Source organism: Moschus berezovskii, chromosome 24, assembly GCF_049115385.1.
Source record: "Moschus berezovskii isolate FMDL1 chromosome 24, NW_MosBer_1.0, whole genome shotgun sequence".
Lineage (NCBI taxonomy): Eukaryota > Metazoa > Chordata > Mammalia > Artiodactyla > Moschidae > Moschus > Moschus berezovskii.
This window is the reverse complement of record NC_142483.1, coordinates 60,038,322-60,054,522: the sequence shown is the minus strand read 5'-3', so window position 1 is coordinate 60,054,522 and position 16,201 is coordinate 60,038,322. Positions and strand designations below refer to the sequence as shown.

Here is a 16,201-nt window from a genome sequence, read left to right as displayed (position 1 = left end):
CCTGTCCGTCACCAACTCCCGGAGTTCACTCAAGCTCATGTCCATCGAGTCGGTGATGCCATCCAGCCATCTCATTCTCTGTCGTCCCCTTCTCCTCCTGCCGCCAATCCCTCCCAGCATCAGAGTTTTTTCCAGTGAGTCAACTCATCGCATGAGGTGGCCAAAGTATTGGAGTTTCAGCTTTAGCATCAGTCCTTCCAATGAACACCCAGGATTGATCTCCTCTAGAATGGACTGGCTGGATCTCCTTGCAGTCCAAGGGACTCTCAAGAGTCGTCTCCAGCACCACAGTTCAAAAGCATCAATTCTTCGGCAATCAGCTTTCTTCACAGTCCAACTCTCACATCCATACACGACCACGGGAAAAACCATAGCCTTGACTAGACGGACCTTGGTTGGCAAAGTAATGTCTCTGCTTTTTAATATGCTATCTAGGTCGGTCATAACTTTCCTTCCAAGGAGTAAGTGTCTTTTAATTTCCTGGCTGCAATCAGCATCTGCAGTGATTTTGGAGCCCAAAAAAATAAAGTCTGACACTGTTTCCACTGTTTCCCCATCTATTTCCCATGAAGTGATGGGACCAGATGTCATGATCTTATTTTTCTGAATGTTGAGCTTCAAGCCAACTTTTTCACTCTCCTCTTTCACTTTCATCAAGAGGCTTTTTAGTTCCTCTTCACTTTCTGCCATAAGGGTGGTAATGGTAGTCAGGATTAAATAAAAACAAACTCTTTCAAAATTGTCCAGGGGATTTCCCTGTTGGTCCAGAGATTAGGCCTCTGCACTTGCACTGCTGTTGGTCCAAGTTCAATATCTGGTTTGGGAACTAAGATTCCCGCGTGCTGCATGGTAGGGCCCAAAACAAAACAAAACAAGCTGTCGGTAGCTAGCTCAGTTGTTATTATGACAGTTTTTCTAAATACTATTATTGGTAACATTACTACTACATAAGCTTGAAGAGCTTGCCATGCTTATTTGAAGTCATTTACCTGTATTCACTGACTTTGGTTCACAAATGACAAACACTGACATAAAATGAAAAAAACTCCCTACTGTTTTTAATGTCACAAATAGTCTTCATTTTGTTATCTCTGATGTTAGTTTGGATTTACAGGTACTTCGCTGTATTCTTACACAACCTTACACAACCCTGGGATGAAGCTGTGTTGTATCTCCAGCTCACGGATGATGGAACTGACTGAGTTTCAGTAACTGGGCCAAGATCTCATATCTGGTAACAGTAACAACAATAAAAGCAAATGTTTATGGGGGCTTGCCCTGTGCCAGGACCATTCTGCTTCCATACATTAACCAATATTAATATAATTCTAACAAAGCTGTAAGGCACCTACCTGTACTGTCCCCATTTCACAGATGACAGAACTGAGGCCCACAGAGGTTAAGTAATTTCTTGGAGTCACAGAGCTGTAAGTCCCTGGTGGACGAGCAGGAATTTAAGGCCAGGCAGGGCCCTCCTTGTTAACTGAGGCTATACTAACTCTTCCTTTTGGTCGCCTTTATCCTGCTATTTGCCTAAGTGAATTTTCTAGGTAAACGTTTATCACCTTAATAATAAATATTACTTCAAACACACTTTTCTCAAATCAATTAACAATTCCCTGTCATTTATGCAAAATACACTAAATATTGTGTGACTTTTCCCTGATGACCCAGGATCAATGTCAAGGCTGCTGTGCATTATCCAGTCTGCCTCTTGTTTTTATTTCCACTTTTGTAGAAGGGTTTTTTAGTCTCTCTTCTAGATATGTGCCCTTTGACAGCCATTTTGTTGTTTTGACTCTCTTGAGGGTTATGAAGTTAGATTTCTTGTCAACTATAACTACTCCTAATACAAGACTGAATAAGCTCTGAATTGAGCTGACCGCGCGGCGGGCCTGCCAACTTCGGTGAGGTCGCTAGTTTTCTTCATTTCAGGCAAGCGCGAAGGGTCTGACTGTGGGCAGGCCTGCCCCTCTTGGGTCGGGAAGGACTCCTCAGGGGCGCCTCTTTTCTCTGGAGACACTCAGCCACACGTGTCCTGAGGTGGAAGTAATTTCCCCCGTAACCTGAATCGAGTAATTCCACCATGATTTGGATTGCCAATAAATCCCACGGAAACCTGGCCTGGCATTTTCGGGGCGCCTGTTCATTAAGTTCATTAAGATAGTTTCATTTTCATACGAGTTCTAAAAGATTGTTTCAGTTACCACGGAGATATCAATTGACAGTTGAACAAGCCTTAGATGTCGCTGTAACGTTTTGAGCATGACCTGTTTAATTTCCTAACTTTTATAAAGTCAGCGAACCTTCTCTCCCTCGCCATACAACTGAACAAAATTCATTATACCTTTGATTTTGTGTTTGTCTCTTGAATCTCTTTTCTAGATTTTCAATTCATTTACTACACGCTATGTTTTAGTTTTGCTTCTAGAAATTCCCTAAGTAACATGAACCCAGTTAGTACATTTTTTGTTAAAGTACTAACAATAAATATAAGAGAACAGAGATCTTTGTTTCATACCAGTAAACTGTCTGTTGAAGCAGTATGTTATGCTCAGTTGAGTAGGTTTTATGTTAGTTGGTAAGTGAATGAGTATGGAGGCTAGTAGCTAAATTTTAAAAAGTGTTCTGTAACTATTGATTCCTTTTGCTACTTCTGTATTTTCTTCTTTTCAGGCTGGAGCTACTCTGCCAGGGCTTAAAACTTTAAATGAGAATAAAGGGTTTTATTTACGAGGAAATGAGAATGAATAAGTCATCTCTAACCTCTTCCAGCCTTTTATTCATAAGAGAGACCATATTAAACTTACATGTAAGTTAAAATTTTAATTTATAATTATTGTTGCTAAATAGGATTGGAAAGTTAGGTTCCATAGTATTTATAGTTACTATGTTTAAAAATAATTAGCCCAAGGAGAGGCTGGAAAAAATTAAAGCAATGGAAACCAAACAAAAGTAAATAATGAGAACTCTTAGATGGGGACAGTCTGTATGGAAGTTGAGTCCAGTGGGCAGTTAGCTTCCATTTCAGGCTGTGCACCTTTTATGTGATCCTCTACTTGAGATTTAACCTCTGGGAGGTTTGGTTTCTTTACCTAAAAGGTGGAGGGTAATGATAGCTTTTTCTCATTATTGTGTGGATTAGAATTATGGCAACCCACTCCAGTGTTCTTGCCTGGAGAATCCCAGGGACGGGGGAGCCTGATGGGCTTCCGTCTATGGGGTCACACAGAGTCGGACACGACTGAAGTGACTTAGCAGCAGCAGCAGCAGCAGAATTAGTGTGTATCAGTCACCAGGATTGATAATGTGTATCAATCACACCAGTGCCTCAGAGGTGTTCAGTAAGTGGTAGTTATTACTATTAGGGAGACGACATAATAAGAAACAATTACATTCTTTTAAGGATATTTCTAGTGTATGAAAACACCTTGCTGTAGTATCCTACCCTCCTTCAGTTTTTGTTGTTTAGTCCCTAAACGTCTTTGGACTCTTGCTACTGCATGAACGGTAGCCCGCCAGGCTCCCCTGTCCATGGTATTTCCCAGGCGAGGATACTAGAGTGGGTTGCCATCCCCTTCTCCGGGGGATCTTTCTGAGCCAGGGGCTGAACGCACACCTCCTGCTGGACAGGCCAATGCGTTACCACTGAGCCACCTGGGAAGCCCTCTGATTCAGTTAGTGTAAGTTATAGTAGCCTTTGTTTTCCTAAGAAACGACATGCTTGCTCATGCCTTAGTGCCTTTGCACTTGCTTCTCCCTGTGCTTTGTTCTTCTACTGTTTCTTTCAAGCCTCGACTCAGTGTTACATTCTCCAATAGGTCCCCTAGCCAACTTAGTTAAAAGAGAAGCCCCTGAACCCAATTACTTTATGTTACGCAATATCTTTAAGATTATTCAATATCTTTCACGTGCTTTACTTTTCACTGTATCATTCACCACCTTCCAAATTAATGTTCTTATTTACCAACAGAAGGTACACTCCATAAGGGCCGGGTTTTGGTCTGCTGTATTCACTGTGTAGCCCTGTTTTTGAACATGGTATGTATTCATTTACTGTAAATCAGTTATTTGTTGACTGAGTAAATGAGATAAGCATACCATTGTCCATAGGGAGCCACAGTGAAGGGGGTATAAGTCATGTACGTTAATAATCATAACAGAGGCTGGAAAAGTGTCCAAAGAGAGATTCAGAATAAAGGTTAGCACATTCAGAAAAAAATTGGTTTATGGAATTCAAGCAGGGCTTCATTGTGGAGGTACTTTTTTGAAGTAGGTCTTCAAAGATGAAAGGAATAATGCAAAAAAGATACAGAGGAGTGAAAGGAATAAGTAAGAATAGCAGCAGTGTTGACCTAGGGTGGAACCATAGTATATGAAATACAGTATTGGGAAGTAAAGATTTAAAATACAGGTTTGGAGCAAATGGTGAAAGGTCTTAGATATTGGATTACAAAATTTGGAATTCTTTCTGTAAATAGTGGGTAGCCAGCCACTCGCTGGCTTCTCTCAGAGAGAGAATCCATCTGGCACCCTTGACCGCTGTAGGCCAATTTGGGTGATGAAGGATGGTGAAGCCACAGTTCGAACAGGAGAAGCAGGTTGGGCATGAAGACTGACCTACACTGAGAATCTGGTTTGAGCTGCCCCTTGATTGTGTTCCAGCTTGGGGACTAAAAGGAAACTGTAATGGAAAACTCAAAAGGCTGAGGATGAGGAGACTCATTTTCTAATCCCAGGTCTGCTACTCACCAGCTGCATGAGAAGTTACTTAACAGTATCACATGTAAGCTCTTGTGAAAAATGAAATGTCAAAAGTGCTGTGACAAGTTTAAAACTGTTAAATAGGTATAATTTTTAAAGTTAGCTAACTTTGAAATTGATGATGTCATTTTGCACAGTAAATCTTTTTCTTTTTTTCTTTTTTTTTGGGGGGGGCGGTTGTACTACAGATTGTAAGATCTTTCCCTGTGCAGGGATTGAACCTGGGGCCAGGGCAGTGAAAGCACTGTGTCCTAATCTCTAGGACTGCCAGGGAACTCCCAAAACAAATCTTACTTCAGGCTTTTCATATAGGTGTTAGAATGCCGGTCCATGTTTTCTTCTTCCTTAAATTGTATGTTCTCTGTGTTTTAGAATGAAGTAGACCAGTTTCATAATTTTTTTTCTTTGAGCTGTATTAATTTCATTTTTGACATAATTGCATTTGATGAAAGCTAACAGTGTCACTCCAGTACTCTTGCCTAGAAAATCCCATGGACGGAGGAGCCTGGTAGGCTGCAGTCCGTGGGGTCGCTAAGGGTCGGACACAACTGAGCAACTTCACTTTCACTTTTCACTTTCACACATTGGAGAAGGAAATGGCAACCCACTCCAGTGTTCTTGCCTGGAGAATCCCAGGGACAGAGGAGCCTGGTGGGCTTCCGTCTATGGGGTCACACAGAGTCAGACACGACTGAAGTGACTTAGCAGCAGCAGCAGCATGGATGTGAGAGCATGACCTTTATGATGACTGTCGCAGATTTCAGCTGAGATGAAGGAAACTCTGACCTCTAGATATGGATGAGCATCATTTTACCAAATGAGGAACAATCTATTTTATTCAGTGCTCATTTTCATGATTATTTTTTAATCACACATGTCAGGTGGATATATGAATATATGTAGAGTTCACTTTCCTGTGGAAGACCAGGTCTCAAAAACGTAAGTCATTTCCAAATCCAAGCCATATAACCTGTTCCCATGGTGACACTTTCTATCCCCCACATCCTGCTTTATTTTCATCTCTTATTTCTCTCTCCCAAGCAAAGCATAATAGAAACAGCTAACACAGGGCCCCCAACCCCCAGGCCATGGGCCAGTACCTATTGGTGCCTGTTAGGAACCAGGTTGCACAGCAGGAGGTGAGCAACAGGAGAGCTAGCCAAGCATCACCTGTATTACAGCCGCTACACATCACTCCCCTACTACCTGAGCTCAGATCAGCAGTGACATCATAAATCCTGAAACCATCTCCTGTTCCTCCCCCACTGCTGCCCAGTCTGTGGAAAAATTGTCTCTCATGAAACTAGTCCCTGGTGCCAAAAATGTTGGGGACTGCTGAGTTCCATGTACATGGAACTTCCTACATACCCACCACAGTTCTAAGAAATCTGTCTCTACTCATTCATGAAAGGCTCACAACAACTCCATTTTACATGCAGGGAAACTGAGGTGTCAAGATTAAGCAATGAAGCAGAGGCCCTGTGTACAGCAGTGGTGGAGCCAGAACTTGAACCCAGACATCTGGCATGAGACTCTGAGTTCTATGGATTCTGGGCTACCACCCTTGGGAAACTGGGCTCTGAGAGCATAGGGTCTTGGTTTCACTCCCTGCTGGACACCTAGAAAACTTTTATCTCCTCTCCACCTCTTCAAGAGCTCCATGAAGTCTACTCTGACTGTCCTCAAAGTCTGTTTGGCTCAGACAGGCAGGGTGGCATTCCAGGCCCGTCTTTCACCTACTGGAGACTCTGCTGGTTACACTTTCTTTTGCCCCATCCTTATCCGGCAGAGCACCCTGGATTCATCAAATGCACACAAAGCTCTCACTTGAGTCCTTTACCTGTATCAGAGCTGTTGTTGTACACGGAAGTTTGTGATCAAGTAGCACAGTATAGTGTGTGTGCTTCTCAGGTGGCACAGTGGTAAAGAATCCGCCTGCCAATGCAGGAGACATGAGAGATGTACATTCGATCCCTGGGTCGGGAAGACCCCCGGGAGGAGGGCACGGCTATCCACTCCACTATACTTGCTTGGAGAATCCCACGGAAGAGGAAGGAGCCTGGCAGGTACAGTTCACTGGGTAGCAAAGTGTCAGACACTACTGAAATGATTTAGCACGCATGCACACATCCATAGTGTGACTGGGTTATAGGATGATGTCCTAGAAATTGCACTTGACTGAACTAACTGATTTTTACCTTTTGTGAAATGACCATGGAAATTTCACAATTCCAAACTTCAGGGTTTCTTGTTCTACTTTTAAAAGACTTTATTCTTTAGGGCAGTTTTAGGCTTAGCACAAATTTGAGAGGGAGGTATAGAGATTTCCCATGTACCCCCTACACACTAGCATGGCCTCCCTCATGATCAATACTACTTGCAGATGGCACAGTTATTCCCAAGGATGAACCTACATTAACACATCATTATCATCCAGAGTCCATAGGTTACTTTAGAGTTCATTCCAGGTGTTTTACATTCTATGTGTTTGGACATAATGCACGAATCCACCATTATGATGTCATACAGAGTATGTAAAAATCTCCCCTAAAACTCTTCTGTGCTCTGTTTATGCCTCCTCCACCCACTGCTAACCCCTGATAACCAATGATCTTTTCACTGTCCCCATAGTTTTGCCTTTTCTAGAATGTCATATAGTTGGAATCATACAGTATATAGCCTTTTCAGATTGGCTTCTTACTCTTCTTAGTAACACGCATTTAAGGTTCCTCCATGTCTTTTCATGGCTTCATAGTTATTTCTTCTTTATTTTATTTACCTATTTTAATTTTTACCTGTACTGGGTCTTTGTAGCTATGCGAGAGCTTTCTCTAGTTGTGGCAAGTGGGGGCTACTCTCTAGTTGTGGGGTGCAGGCTTCCAGTTTTGGTGACTTCTCTTGTTCCTGAGCATGGGCTCTAGGCTCCCAGGCTTCAGTAGTTATGGTGTGTGGGCTTAGTTGCTCCGAGGCATGTGGGATCGTCTCCCACCAAGGATTGAACCCACGTCCCCTGCATTGGTAAGCACACTCTTAACCACCAGACCATGGAAGTCCCTGAATTTCTTTTCAGATATGAATAGTATTCCATTGTCTGGATGCACCACAGTAAATTTATCCATTCCCTCTCTGAAGGACATCTTGGTTGTTTGCAGATATTTGGTAATTGTGACTAAAGCAGCTACAAACATCCCTGTAAATGTTTCTAATTTTTTAACATTTTAATTGGAGAATAATTGCTTTACAGTTGTGTTGATTTCTGCCATACAACAATGTGAATCAGCCATAAGTATACATGTGTCCCCTCCTTCTTGAACCTCCCTCACTCACACTCCCCATCCCATCCCGCCCCTCTAGGTTGTCACAGAGTAGGAGGTTGAGCTCCCTCTGTTATATAGCAGTGAGTGCTTCTATTTTTTACCCATGTGAAAAATTATTAAGATAAGGCACTGTGCACTTGATATTATATCAAGTCATTTAGTCTTTAAAATAACCCTATGAGGTGAGTGTTATTATTATCTCATTGCACAGATAAAGAAGCTGCAGATAAGGGGCCACAAAGCAAAATGGCTGGAGCCAGGATTCAAAGCCATATACCTGGGTTTGAATATATCTGATTCAAGGCCCATCTCTTGCAAACTACGCTGTACTCTCTGTTTTCCATGTTAAACTTATGCCATATAACAGCAGCTACCATTAATATGATTATAGCATGAAATATGGATTGAGAATTGAAGTAGTTTTCAATACCAAGGATCTTGAAATCAAAGTAAAACCTGTAAATTCAGCATTCATCTTTCATAGGTAAAAGCTTTACTGGATGCTATGAAAAACAGTAACTTCTCGTTTTAGAGACTCATTCATTTAACCAGTATTTATCGAGCCCCTGCTACACGCAGGGTACTCTGACAGATATGACAAATGGTGAGTAGGACAGACCTTGCCTCTGCCCTCAGAGTGTGTGTCTAGAGGAGGAATCAGACACGTGACTCACAGAGAGTGACTGGGCAGTGAGAACAGGGTTGGGGAAGGTACAGAAGTGGAGTCCACTGCAGGCGGTGTGGGCAGCAGGTGAATCAGCACACACTGGAAAGAAGGCGGCTGTTCTAGGAAGGAAGGCAGAACCGCTGAGGGAAGGCCTAACCAGGAAGCGTGGATGGGATGATAGGCAGTCTTGGCAGGAAGGGAAATGCCCTTATATGTTTTTAAAGAAACATCAATCTAACAATAGATGGAAAAATGGATGAGATAGGGACAGTCGGGAAAGGTGGACCCTTGTTCAATTTAACCAAAATACTGGTGGAAATGAGAATGCAAGAAGGGAGACAGTGAGGTGGGAATCGATTTGACAGCTATTAAGAAGGCACCGCCTTGATAACTGGTGGAAATGAAGCAGAGGCAGTAAATGTCAATTGTCCAGATGTGGTTTTGGTGTCTTGGTGCCCAAGATAAGGAATCCAAGGGCGAGACACTCCGTGGGAACCGGGAAGATGATGTTTAAGCCTGCACATGTGTGGAGCTAACTTGCAGTTGGGTTTTGGGGTCTCGCGCGATTGGAACAGCCTAGGCTGAAGGTGGAGGTTTTCAAGGAATCAGCAAACATGTATTGCCTGAAGGCATGGAACGGGACAGGCTTACCCACGTGGAGCAGAGAAGCAGAGGGAATGTCAGGACATAACCATATAAGGGGAAGGCAGAGAAGCGACGCCCATAAAGGGTTTTATGAAGGAGTCTCCAGAGGTGTAGGAGCAAACTGGGAGAGACAGACTCAGGCTTCCTGTAAACAGAGTAAGTACTTTAGGGACCTGAAAGGACCATCACGCATCGTCGATGACACTTACCGAGCATCCTTCCGCCCAATACCACCCGTCTGCTAAGAGACAGGCTCACAGTGACTCCCGCAAGCCCGACAGCCCGCACCCTCTGCCCTGCCTCCCGCCGAGGAGCCCTCACTGCGAGGCCGCAGGCTGCTCCGCAAGCACCCGCGGGCATCTCTCTGGAGACCCTGCTGAAACCGCGAGCCGGCGGAGGGAGGCTTGTCTACGACTCACTCACCGCCCGAGGGAGGGCCCCTCCTTCAGGCCGATGCGCATCTCATCGTTTCTGCTGCGGTCACGATGCTCTGGCTCGGGGGCCTGTCCTCCTCGCCCCCACCTCGCGCCCCGTCCCCTCAGTCTCAGGGGTACCGCTGCCAAAAGCACCGTTGGTGCTCGGGTCAAATCCTCCTTCCGGCCACCAACCGTCGCGGCCTCAGCCAATGGCGACGCCTCTTGTTCCGCCCGTCGGGCGTCTCAGCCAGTCACTTGCGGCCGTGCTGCGGCCGTGGCGACGGGGACTCCGGCCCCAGGTTGCCGTAGCAACGGAGAACGCGCAGGGCCACGCGCAGCCGAGCGGGCGGGGAGGTGGGGCTTGAGGGGCGCGGCACCGCCCACCTCTAGCTGCCCTCGGGGCTCCTGTGGACTCGGTACCAACCTTCGGCGTTTGAGATAAAATGGGTGGGAGAGAGCACCTTCACTTTGGGGTGCTTGATTTCAAGAATTCGTATAGATTAAAAATCAACTACCTTTCAAAGCAGATTTACTGTGAAGAGGATCAGTGCAACCTGCTGAGGAGCGTCCGTGTGACACTTGGAACGGTTCCGGCCCGCAGCAGGAGATGCGGACTTGGTGTGAGCCGCGTGGACACCTGTCACCAGCTTGTTTTGTGGGGTTGAGCAAGTTTCTTCATCTTTCGTGAGAGCCTGAATCTTTTTATTGAAAAATGTTTTAATTTTATGATAGCTTAAAAACAAAACAAAAACCTCTTAACATCCCATGGACTCGATGGACGTGAGTTTGAGTTAACTCCGGGAGCTGGTGACAGGGAAGCCTGGCGTGCTGCAGTCCATGGGATCGCACAGAGTCGGACACGACTGAGCGACTGAACTTCCTTCCTTAGGATGCATGCTACTGCTAAGTCAATTCAGTCGTGTCCGACTCTGTGTGACCCCATAGACGGAAGCCCACCAGGCTCCCCCATCCCTGGGATTCTCCAGGCAAGAACACTGGAGTGGGTTGCCATTTCCTTCTCCAATGTATGAAAGTGAAAAGTGAAAGTGAAGTCGCTCAGTCATGTCTGACCCTTAGCGACCCCACGGACCCATGCATAAATAGATGATGAACATGAATAATGAAGAAATAGTAATAAAGGAGCTGTGTTCAAACTACTGAACTAAAACCAGGGTGGAATATAGCTCCATATCAGAAAAACTTTGAATGGACTTGCCCATGAAAAGGGTCAGGAAAACTAGGCAAACGCATTAGAATTAACTTTTGTGAGGAACGAAAACTGCAAGATAAAAAAAAACAGTAAATAAAATTTTACTAGTGGAACCAAGCTTCAGAAAACAAATGAAAGATACACAGAAGAGAAATAGACATCCCCTTAAAAAGGTGTTGAGAGGTAGACATCGTGAAAAAAGGCATTTAAGAGTATGGTGTCCCACACAATGCAGTATTATAGGCAGGACATATGTATGGAAAGAGAGATTCAGAGATCTTGATTTACATTAAAACTATTCTTGTATACTACCAATGGTGTCTTTCTAAAACTATATAAACATGCAAAATCAGGGAAAAAGAGAAAAAAAGAAAAAAGAAAACAAGCAAAGAAAAAATGGTGGTATGATTTCCTAAACCTAATCAGGAAAGAATTTGAGAAGCAGTCTATTGTGCTGAGGAAGAAGGTGGACAGCAAATTTACAGAACATCAGGATGAACATGAGCTCTGATTCACCAGTCCCGTCACTTGGTCAAACAAACATGGGTGTTGGAAATTCCCCTGGAAACAAATGCACCCTCTATTGCTGCTGGCCTGGGCATTGTATGAGGAACCTTCCTGAGTAGCTGGAGGCTTTAAGTCCATGAGACCTCCTGGAATGTTTGCCCCCAGAAGATCCTCATCTCTCACCTCTTTTCACACATTAAGAGAGGCAACTGCAGTTGTTGGGATAGTGTTTTCACTACCTTTCCCCTTACTCACACTGGTGAGTATATTTACCGTTATACTTATTTCTGAAAGACCATGCAAATATTACTTATATATGACTATTTTTTTCTGGATTCCACATACATAATAAACTATTTAATACTTACACATTACTTGGCAGTTTCTTCCTATTGAACTTCTTTATGTAACATGATTTACATAATTTATATATTTCCAAATGCAGCTTTCCTAGGAATATGGGAAGCATTTCTTGATATTTTGCACAGCCATATATATATAGGCTTCCCTGGTGGCTCAGAGGTTAAAGCATCTGCCTCCAATGTGGGAGACCCAGGTTCGATTCCTGAGTTGGGAAGATTCCTGGAGAAGGAAATGACAGCCTACTCCAGTACTCTTGCCTGGAGAATCCCACGGACGGAGGAGCCTGGTAGGCTACAGTCCACAGTCCACGGGGTCACAAAAGAGTCGGACATGAACGGCTTCAGTCATGGGTATGCTGACTTCCTGAAGCATAGGTTTTCCCATGGGACACCAGGTAAGTCTATTCTTATCCACAGGTTTGCCTAGGCAAACTTCTCTCCTCCACTCAGCTAGTTCCTTCATAACTGTCTGTTCAAACTCTTTAATTCTGTGTTCTATTTTTCTTTGCAATTTTCTTAATTATTTATTTATTCTTTATCTTATGACCATAGAGGAGGTTTCAGGTAAAAATAAACCCAAAATTATTTGTACTCAATGCTTATAGAAGAGTGACTCCAGCATTGTATCTGCACTTATTAAGGGGGACTTATAAATCACATTACTGATTTCAATATTGTGTAAAATAAGGTAATTTATGACGTTGGTTTCTGAATTACTTATCCCTGAAAAGAATTTCCATCACTATCTTCTTACAAACAAACTCACATCAGAAAAACTCATAGGGTAAATCATTATGGAAAAAGAACATGTACAATTTATTATAAATGATAGGATTTGTATAACAATCCTTCCTAAGGTTCACATCCATGCATAAATGGATAAGGAACATGAGTAACGAAAAATTAGTAATAAGGTAGCTGTATTCAGCCTACTGAAACAAAATCAGAGTGGGATCAAGTCTCATTTTATACAGAAGGAGAAACTTAAATGGATTTGCCCATGAAAAAGGTTAGAAAAAGAAGACAAACATATTTGAATTCATGTTTGTGAGAAATATAGTCAGTCAGTCAGTCCAGTAGCTCAGTCCTGTCCGACTCTTTGTGACCCCATTGACGACACGCCAGGCCTCCCTGTCCATCACCAACTACTGGAGTTTACTCAAACTCATGTCCATTGAGTCAGTGATGCCATCCAACCATCTCATCCTCTGTCCTCCTCGTCTCTTCCTGCCTTCAATCTTTCCCAGCATCAGAGTCTTTTCCAATGAGTCAGTTCTTTGCATCAGGTAGCCAAAGTATTGGAGATTCAGCTTCAACGTCAGTCCTTCCAGTGAATATTCAGGACTGATTTCCTTTAGGATGGACTGGTTAGATCTCCTTGCTGTCCAAGGGACTCTCAAGAGTCTTCTCCAACACCACAGTTCAAAAGCATCAATTCTTTGGCGATCAGCTTTCTTTATAGCCCAACTCTCACATCCATACATGACCACTGGAAAAACCATAGCCTTGACGGAACGGACCTTTGTAGGCAAAGTAATGTCTCTGCTCTTTAATATGCTATCTAGGTTGGTCATAACTTTCCTTCCAAGGAATAAGCATCTTTTAATTTCATGGCTGCAGTCACCATCTGCAGTGATTTTGGAGCCCAAGAAAAAAAGTCTGCGACTCTTTCCACTGTTTCCCCAACTATTTGCCATAGGACCGGATGCCATGATCTTAGTTTTCTGAATGTTGAGCTTTAGGCCAAACTTTTCACTCTCTTTCACTTTCATCAAGAAGTTCTTTAGTTCTTCTTCACTTTCTGCCATAAGGGTGGTGTCATCTGCATAGCTGAGGTTATTCATATTTCTCATGGCAATTTGGATTCGAGCTTGTGCTTCATCCAGCCTAGCATTTCTAATGGTGTACTCTGAATAAAAGTTAAATAAGCAGGGTAACAATATATAGCCTTGACGTACTCCTTTCCCTATTTGGAACCAGTCTGTTGTTCCATGTCCAGTTCTAACTGTTGCTTCCTGACCTGCATACAGATTTCTCAAGAGTCAGGTCAGGTGTTCTGGTACTCCCATCTCTTTAAGAATTTCCCACAGATTTTGTGATCCACACAGTCAAAGGCTTTGGCATAGTCAATAAAGCAGAAATAGATGTTTTTCTGGAAGTCTTTTGCTTTTTTGATAATCCAAAGGATGTTGGCAATTTGATCTCTGGTTCCTCTGCCTTTTCTAAATACAGCTGGTACTACCAGAAGTTCACTGTCATGTACTCTTGACGCCTGGCATGGAGAATTTTGAGTATTACTTTACTAGCGTGTGAGATGAGTGTGCACACATTATGAAGCTCTACAAAATGAAAACTATTGAGCGTTTATTTTGTGCCAGGGACGGTTCCAAACTCCTTCCTCATTGTTTGGCTTACTCTTGACAGTGTCTGGTTATTTCTCATCCTACTTTAGAGCCAGGAGGCCCATAGCAGAGCTGGTAATTGATGGAGGCAGGGGAGATCTTAAGAGTTCCAATCTAGAGCCCAGCCTTAACCACCATGCTGCTCCCTGAACAATTCAATCCCATCTTAATATAGTCCCAAGCCCCCAAGGGCACATCAATTAGTGCGGAGATTAAATCTCCCAAAATTTGATGTAAAATGAATACAGTGAAAGCTTAGCCTGATGTTTTTTTCTGCTCTAAATAATAATGAAAGGGTCTAGAGTAATGAAATTTTTATCTGAGTACTTGAAGATATTTTTTACTAACTAAAATGGTAAGGTGCCATTTTGGAAAATACAGAGAGGTGAGATGAAAAGCAAACTCAAGGGAATGTAGCAGAACTAATTAAACTGAACAGAATATACCATCAGCAGAAATAATGTTACCAATCAAAACAAAAGGGTGACAGAGAAGGCAGACTGATGCTGAGCAGACATTTTATTTTTTATTTTTTGCAGAGCACAGAGAGCTATGTTTAATATTATGTAACAACCTACAATGGAAAAGAATCTGAAAAAGGATCTATATATTATTTTTTAAATTTTATTATTTTTTTTTATTGAAGGCTAATTACTTTACAATTTTATATTGGTTGGTTTTCCCATGCATTGACATGAATCCGCCCCGGGTGTACATGTGTTCCCCTTCTTGAACCCCGCTCCCAGCTCGCTACTCCCCTTATCCTCCCTCTGGGTCATCACCGTGCACCAGCCCCGAGCATCCTGTATCATGTGTTGAACCTGGTCTGGTGATTCGTTTCATATATGATAATTTACATGTTTCAATGCCATTCTCCCAAATCATCCCACCCTCACCCTCTCCCACAGAGTCCCAAAGACTGTTCTATACACCTGTGTCTCTTTTGCTGTCTCATATCGCCGAAGAATTGATGCTTTTGAACTGTGGTGTTGGAGAAGACTCTTGAGAGTCCCTTGTACCGCAAGGAGATCCAACCAGTCCATTCTAAAGGAGATCAATCCTGGGTATTCATTGAAGGACTGATGCTAAAGCTGAAACTGCAATACTTTGGCCACCTCATGCGACGAGTTGACTCACTGGAAAAGTCTCTGATGCTAGGAAAGGTTGGTGGCGGGAGGAGAAGGGGACGCCAGAGAATGAGATGGCTGGATGGCATCATCGACTCTGTGGACATGAGTTTGAGTGAACTCCGTGAGTTGGTGATGGACAGGGAGGCCTGGCGTGCTGTGATTCATGGGGTCGCGGAGAGTCGGACACGACTGTGCGACTGAACTGAACTGAACTGAACTGATACAGGGTTAAGGTTACCATCTTTCTAAATTCCATATATATGCGTTAGTATACTGTATTGGTGTTTTTCTTTCTGGCTTACTTCACTCTGTATAATAGGCTCCAGTTTCATCCACCTCATTAGAACTGATTCAAATGTATTCTTTTTAATGGCTGAATAATACTCCATTGTGTATATGTACCACAGCTTTCTTATCCATTCGTCTGCAGTTGGACATCTAGGTTGCTTCCATGTCCTGGCTATTATAAACAGTCCTGCAATGAACATTGGAGTACATGTGTCTCTTTCAGTTCTGGTTTCCTCAGTGTGTATGCCCAGGAGTGCGATTGCTGGATCATATGGCAGTTCTATTTCCAGTTTTTTTATTTTTTTTATTTTTATTTATCTTTTTTTTATTTTACAATATTATATTGGTTGGTTTTGCCATACATTGACATGAATTCGCCCCAGGTGTACAGGAATTCCCCCTCCTGAACCCCCCTCTCACCTCCCTCCTCCCTTTATCCTCCCTCTGGGTCATCCCTGCACACCAGCCCCGAGTATCCTGTAACATGCATTGA

At 43.2% G+C, this 16,201-nt stretch overlaps 1 protein-coding gene across 7 annotated transcripts in view; it reads right to left on the bottom strand.

The window, feature by feature from the left end:
• NEK10 (NIMA related kinase 10) overlaps positions 1-9,980 on the bottom strand; it is a 317,096-nt gene extending 307,116 nt beyond the window's left edge. For all 7 annotated transcript variants that reach the window (XR_008684291.2, XM_055414802.2, XM_055414796.2 and 4 more), the window contains exon 1: positions 9,817-9,980. The gene's annotated coding sequence lies outside the window, so the exon portion shown is untranslated. The remainder of the gene's footprint in view (positions 1-9,816) is intronic.
• Between the last annotated feature and the right edge of the window lie 6,221 nt (positions 9,981-16,201).